A 7,362-nucleotide genomic window follows, 5' to 3' on the forward strand; every position below is an offset into this window, starting at 1 on the left:
TCAACTTTGGCCTTCTTTGTTGCCCTTGTGCTAGCAGGAGGTGGAGCTTGGCGAGACCTTGTCTTGGGAGGTGCAGGCGGACACGGTGGAGGTGGAGGCGGAGGAGGCGGAGGAGCCGAAGGAGATGGTGCAGGAGGAGGTGGCGGAGGAGCCGGAGGAGATGGTGCAGGAGGAGACGGCGGAGCCGGAGGAGATGGTGCACGAGACGCCGCTTGTCGCCCAGGGAGGATGATGTACCACTTGCGCCATAGTATAATGGCGTAGCTTGTGTCTCGTAGATGCGTCTCACTGTCTCCTCCTGGGTAGTCCAACTCGAGGTCCTCGTACGCGGCTTCCACCAGCTCAACTTTGACCCTCGAGTATCCTGCTGGAATCGGCCTGCAGTGGTAAGTCCCTAAAATGTCCATTGGGATGGCCATTCCCGACGCCACCTTCACGTGATGAGAGGTTATCTATTAGTAATCAACCTAAGCAACAACCTAAGCAGCAACTTGCGGAACGTACAAGTCAAAAATCATAAAACTATGAGCATACCTTGATTGATAAGTTCTTGAAGGGAATATGCAGCTCACATGGTGTCCGCTACGTGATCTCATCAACGGGGCAGGTGGTTTCGTCCTGGGTTTGCATGGCGTCCATGCTCTGTGATCTTACCTGCCCCGTTGAGGCGCAGCTGCTACGATTGCCTGATGGGCTGACCATTGGAGGAGGTATGTACGGCTGGGGATCCTGGGACCGATGTGCTGCCATCCGTTCATCCACCTTCCTTGCCACCTCCTCTTACATGCTGAGCTCGTAGCTCGATACCCTGTACTCAAGATCTGCAATCTTCGCCTCGGTATCTCTCTTGCTCCTCATCCGACTCCTGTACGTGTGGATGTCCTCCTTGAATCCAATCTTCCAGGGAATCACGCCTTTCCCTCGTGTTCGTCCTGGATGCTCAGGAGTCTGTAGGGCGAGTGACAGCTCGTCCTTCTCTCTGTCGGGTCGGAACGTGCCCTGAGAAGAGGCTTCCACTGTGTTTGTTAGTCGACTGGCAGCCTCGCGTATCTGATCGCCAAAGACCAGGGAGCCATCAACTGGGTTAAGCGTTCCACCGTGAGCATAGTACCAGAACTTCGATCGATCCGGCCATTTAGCGGTGGCCGGTTCAATACCCCTCTCAATCATTCTTACCTCCATCTCCTCCCACTTCGGCATTGCGACGCTATAGCCGCCAGACCCCAATTGGTGATGGTACTTCTTCTTGGCAGTGTTTTCCTTGTTTTTGACCATCATCGCTTGCCCTTGTTGCCCTGTCTTGTAAGCAACGAACTCGTCCCAATGATTCCTTAGCTTTGGGAATACGTCGAAGTTCGGTGTTAGTCCCTTCAGGATGTATTTCTTGTACAGATCTCCCTTGAAGCTCTGGAACTGTTCTGCCATTTTCTTAAGAGTCTACTATTTCACTATGTTCTCCGTACCGCAGGGAGCGTGAACGTCTCGAGCATTGTGGTCCACAACATCTCTTTCTCTGATTCCGGGACAAAGCTATTATTATCCCCGCGTGCCCTTGTTCTGTGCCAGTACACTTTGCTGACAGGCACATTATCCCTCACAACCCAACCGCTGTGGCGTACAAAATTCTTGGTTGCTTCTGCCGGGGCACTAGGTCGGCCGTCTTCATCCACCTCAGTTATGATGTGCCGACCCTCTATCTTCTTCGCGGCACCTCGTTGTCCATGTGCCCTCTTCTGTCCAGCGGAGGGATGACTTCCACTAGCCTCCTCCTCCTCGTTCCCCTCCGCATCCCTCTCCACGTTCCCCTCCTCGTTCAAGTACTGGTTTGGATCCTCGTTCCCCTCTTCTTCATTCCAGTACTGGCTGCTTCCCTCTGTGATTGTGTCGTACAGTATCTGTCCTCATCGCGATCAGCCATCTGTGCATACAAAAAATATTTGTTAGGTCTATATATATGCTAAGTCTAACAATCTTATATTAAATCGCTACTAATCTTATATTAAATCTCTACTGATCTTATATTAAAATTGTAATAATCATATATGCTAAGTCTAACAATCTTATATTAAATCGCTACTAATCTTATATTAAAATTGTAATAATCATATATGCTAAGTCTAACAATCTTATATTCAAACTCTAATAATCTTATATTAGAATTGTAATAATCATATATGCTAAGTCTAACAATCTTATATTCAAACTCTAATAATCTTATATTAAAATTGTAATAATCATATATGCTAAGTCTAACAATCTTATATTCAAACTCTAATAATCTTATATTAAAATTGTAATAATCATATATGCTAAGTTTAACATTCTTATATTAAATCTCTAATAATCTTATATTAAAATTATAATAATCATATATGCTACGTCTAACAATCTTATATTAAATCTCTAATAATCTTATATTAAAATTGTAATAATCATATATGCTAAGTCTAACAATCTTATATTCAAACTCTAATAATCTTATATTAAAATTGTCATAATCATATATGCTAAGTCTAACATTCTTATATTAAATCTCTAATAATATAATAATCTTATATTAAAACTCTAATAATCTAATAATCTAATATTAAAACTGTAAAAATTCTAATAATCATAAATAATTAGCATATGCATATATATTAAATTGTTAAAAATTCTAATTAACATATGTAAATCCCACATGCATGATTTAAAACTTTTAAAAATTCTAATAATCATATATAATTAGCATATGCATGATATTAAATTGTTAAAAATTCTAATTAACATATGTAAATACCACATGCATGATTTAAAACTTTTAAAAATTCTAATAATCTTATATACCTAGCATATGCATGATTTAAATTTGTTAATAATCATATATAACTAGCATATTCAATACATCCAAAATAGTTTACATCGTGTACACAACAATTACGGCAATACATCGGTGGTGACGGTTGTCCGCACATACTTTCTCCTCACTATTGTTCCTTCCTTGTGATCGCTATGTGAGTAAGGGGTGTCTTCATTTGATAGGAGGATGCTAGGGTCAATCGTCACCGTGAAAGGGGTTGCCCATCAAACTGATCGTAATCCTCGTCAGTCTTGTCCTCTACTCCGACGATTTTTCTTTTGCCTGGGAGAACCACGTGGCGCTTCGGCTCGTCAGGCCCTTTGCCCTTCTTTCCTTTGCTAGACATGTCCTTCACGTAAAAAACTTGCGTTACATCATTGGCAAGAACAAAAAGTTCGTCCGAGTATCCAACCTTGTTAAGGTCAACCGTTGTCATCCCACCGTCATCAATCGTTACGCCTCCACCAGTCAACCTAACCCATTGGCACCGGAACAGAGGGACCTTGAGAGGTCCATAGTCAAGTTCCCATATCTCCTCGATGGCACCGTAATACGTGCCAGTTGTACCATCGTGTCCCATGGCATCGATACGAACAGCACTGTTCTGGTTCGTGCTCTTCATGTCTTGGGCTCTCGTGTAGAATGTGTACCCATTGATCTCATATCCCTGGAATGTCGCGATCGAGCTAGATAGATCCCTCGCCAGGAAGGCCAGTTGTTGGTTAATCGTCTCGTTACCCATGAGATGTTGTTGCAGCCACGCGGGGAAAGTATCAATGTGATGCCGTGTAATCCATGCATCGGACTTACCGATGTTTCTGGCGCGAACTAGAGCCAAGTGCTCCTTGATGTAAGGAGCCACCAATGAAGATTGTTGCAGAACCGTGAAATGGGCTTTACGGAATAAATTATTGTCTACCGTCATTATTGCTATCCTTCCGATAGTCCCGTTTCCCCGTAGTCTCCCTTCATGGCATGATTCAGGTACCCTGATTGGGCGAAGGTCTTCAATAAATTCTACGCAGAATTCAATGACCTCCTCTGTTCCATACCCCTTGGCGATGCTTACCTCTGGACGAGCATGGTTACGAACATACTTCTTCAGAACGCCCATGTACCTGTCGAAAGGAAACATGTTGCGTAGGAACACAGGCCCGAGAATACCGATCTCTTTGACAAGGTGACTAAGCAGATGCGTCATTATATTGAAAAATGAAGGTGGAAATATCAACTCAAAGCTGACAAGACATTGCATCACATCATTCTGAAGGGCTTCTAACCTATCCGGATCGATGACCTTCTGCGAAATTGGTTAATGAAAGAACATAGCTTTGTTATTGTTGCCCGGACATTGTCTGGGAGGATACCCCTTATTATAACTGGTAGCAGTTGTGTCATCAACATGTGACAGTCATGAGACTTTAGGTTTGTGAACTTCTTCTCCTTCGTGCTTATTATTCGCTTTATATTCGTGGAGTATCCAGATGGTACCTTGATGCTCTCCAAGCATTGAAACATACATTCCTTCTCTGCCTTGCTAAGAGTGTAGCTGGCTGGACTCAAGTAATGGCTGCCTTTCTCCTTTGGTTCCAGGTGAAGGTCGCCGCGTTGTTCCATATGCTTCAGATCATTACGTGCTTCCAGTGTATCTTTCGACTTTCCATATACACCTAGGAAGCCAAGAAGGTTTACGCAAAGGTTCTTAGTGAGGTGCATCATGTCGATTGCGTGGCGGACGTCCAAGAATTCCCAATAGGGTAACTCCCAAAATATGGAGTTTTTTTTCCACATCGCCGCGTGACCGTCTTCGCTCTCTATAGGCTAGCTGCCAGGCCCCTTTCCAAACACTACTTTAAGATCTTTCACCATAGCAAACACTGTTTTTCCGCTGCGATGTTTAGGCTTCGTACGGTGGTCCGCCTTATGTTCAAAGTGCTTGCCTTTCTTCCGTACTGTGTGGTTTGCAGCAAGAAATCGATGATGACCCATGTACACAACCTTCCTATAGTGATTAAGATACGTACTTTCCGTTTCATCCATACAGTGAGTGCAAGCCTTGTACCCCTTGTTGGACTGCCCGGGTAGGTTGCTAAGTGCAGGCCAATCGTTGATGGTTACGAACAGCAGCGCTCGTAGGTTAAACTCCTCCTGTTTGTCCTCGTCCCACACGGGGACACCTTCCTTCTTCCATACAGTTTAAGATCTTCGACCAGTGGTCTTAGAAACACATCGATGTCGTAACCAGGTTGCTTGGGGCCTTAAATAATAATCGGCATCATTATGTACTTCCTCTTCATTCATAGCCAAGGGGGAGGTTGTAGATACACATCGTAACGGGCCAAGTGCTATGGCCGCTGCTCATCTCTCCAAAAGGATTCATGCCATCCGTACTTAAACCAAACCGTATGTTTCGTGCGTCCTTTCCAAAGTCTATAAATTTTCTGTCGATGTTTCGTCACTGCGAACCATCGGTGGGGTGTCTCAGCATCCCGTCCTGTTGACGTTCTTCAGCGTGCCAACGCATCATTCTAGCATTCCCCTTATTCCTGAACAAACGCCTTAGCCGTGGTATTATAGGGAAATACCATATCACCTTAGCAGGAATTCTCTTCTTCGTTAGCTGCCTGTCAACCTCACCTAGATCATCTCGTCTAATCTTATATCGTAGTGCTTTACAAACAGGGCATGCTTCTAGGTTCTCGTACTCCTCACCGCGATATAGGATACAATCATTCGGACATGCGTGAATCTTCTGAACTTCCAGTCCTAGAGGGCAGACTATCTTCTTAGCCTCGTACGTTGTCTCGGGCAATTTGTTTCCCTCTGGAAGAATGTTCTTGACGAGTTTCAATAAATCGCCAAATGCCTTGTCACTAACACTATTTTTTCCTTCCATTGCAAGAACTCCAGAGTGGTATCCAACTTTTTGTACCCCTGCTCGCAACCTGGGTACAACGACGTTCTGTGGTCCTCTAACATCTTGTCCAATTTAAGGGCCCCCTTTTCACTTTCGCAGTCCTCCTTGGCGTCCTACAACATCTGACCAAGATCATCCGCAACGTTGTTATAATCAGCATCTCTGTCCTCCTCGCCCATTTGATTTCCTTCAAATCCAGCGTAGTGAGCAAAGTCTGGAATATTGTCGTCTTCCACTTCATCTTCTTTCATTTTAACCCCTTGCTCTCCGTGGGATGTCCAACAATTATAGCTTGGCATGAACCCCGACTCAAACAAGTGGAAATGAATAGTCCTGGATACAGAATACTCCTTCTGATTCTTACACTTATTGCATGGACAACAAATAAAACCCTTCTGCTTGTTAGCTTCGGCCAATCTCAAAAAATAATGCACGCCGTCAATAAACTCTTTGGACCGCCGGTCAGCGTACATCCATTGCCGATCCATTTACATGAAATGAAAAAAAATCGTACACAAATAATCATTCGTACAATAATGACATTCATACAATAATGATAAAATAATCACAAACTCTTTCAACAGTCATACAATAATGACATATCATTATTCATACAAAAATTATAAAATATTCCACCAAATAATTCTTATTTATTATTTTTGAAGTTTTAAATTCTTTTAATTTTCAATTTAGTTTGTTTTCTTTTATTTAAGATTAACTTTCACTATATTTTCCTACTCAACTATTTTATAAAACTTTCTTTAGCAAATAAACAAAATTTCTATATATTCTTTCTTTTCCCACACAAATTTTCTCTCTCATCAACTTACAACAAAATTTTGGAGACAAAAAAGTGTGCAAAACATAGCTCCAAAATGTAATATGACCAAAAAAACATTGGAGGATGAAGTTGCTAACCTTTTAGGCATCTCCGATTTGTATATAATCAACAAAGTAAATTCACTAGAAATTTTGGCATGACCTCTCCTCTTTTTTGAAGAAATTTTAAAGCTTGCTCAGGCTGGAGGAGGAAGAAGACATATATAAAGGAGACATATATAAAGGTGTGGGACTTTAGTCCCGGTTGGTGTTATCAACCGGGGCTAAAGATCGCCGGGATCTTTAGTCCCGGTTGGTAACACCAACCGGGACTAAAGTTACGATGACCAACCGGGACTAAAGATCCCGTGGGGGCCTGACAAGCCCTGACAGCATTTGAACCAGGACTAATGATGATCTTTAGTCCCGGTTGGTGTTACCAACCGGGACTAAAGATCAAATATGCCCGTCACCCTTTTTAACCGAGACTAAAGATCATCTTTAGTCCCGGTTTTTATTGCAACCGGGACTATTGTGGAAATTGCCCGGACCGACGAAAGATGGTTTCTCCACCAGTGATAGATTAAACTAAAACATCTCTATATACAATGTTTTTAGTGCTTTTTCTTCTTGCATGAAAAGCCAAATCAATCCCCATGCCACAAATTGCACATATCTGCCCAAAGCCCCAAATCCTCGGTAAACAATTTTATGACCCCAAAATAATAAAAGCACAAAATCTTTATTGTTTGAGGATTTAGGAAGAGAGGACATCAACTTAACCTGG

This window comes from Oryza glaberrima, chromosome 7, assembly GCF_000147395.1.
Source record: "Oryza glaberrima chromosome 7, OglaRS2, whole genome shotgun sequence".
Classification (NCBI taxonomy): domain Eukaryota; kingdom Viridiplantae; phylum Streptophyta; class Magnoliopsida; order Poales; family Poaceae; genus Oryza; species Oryza glaberrima.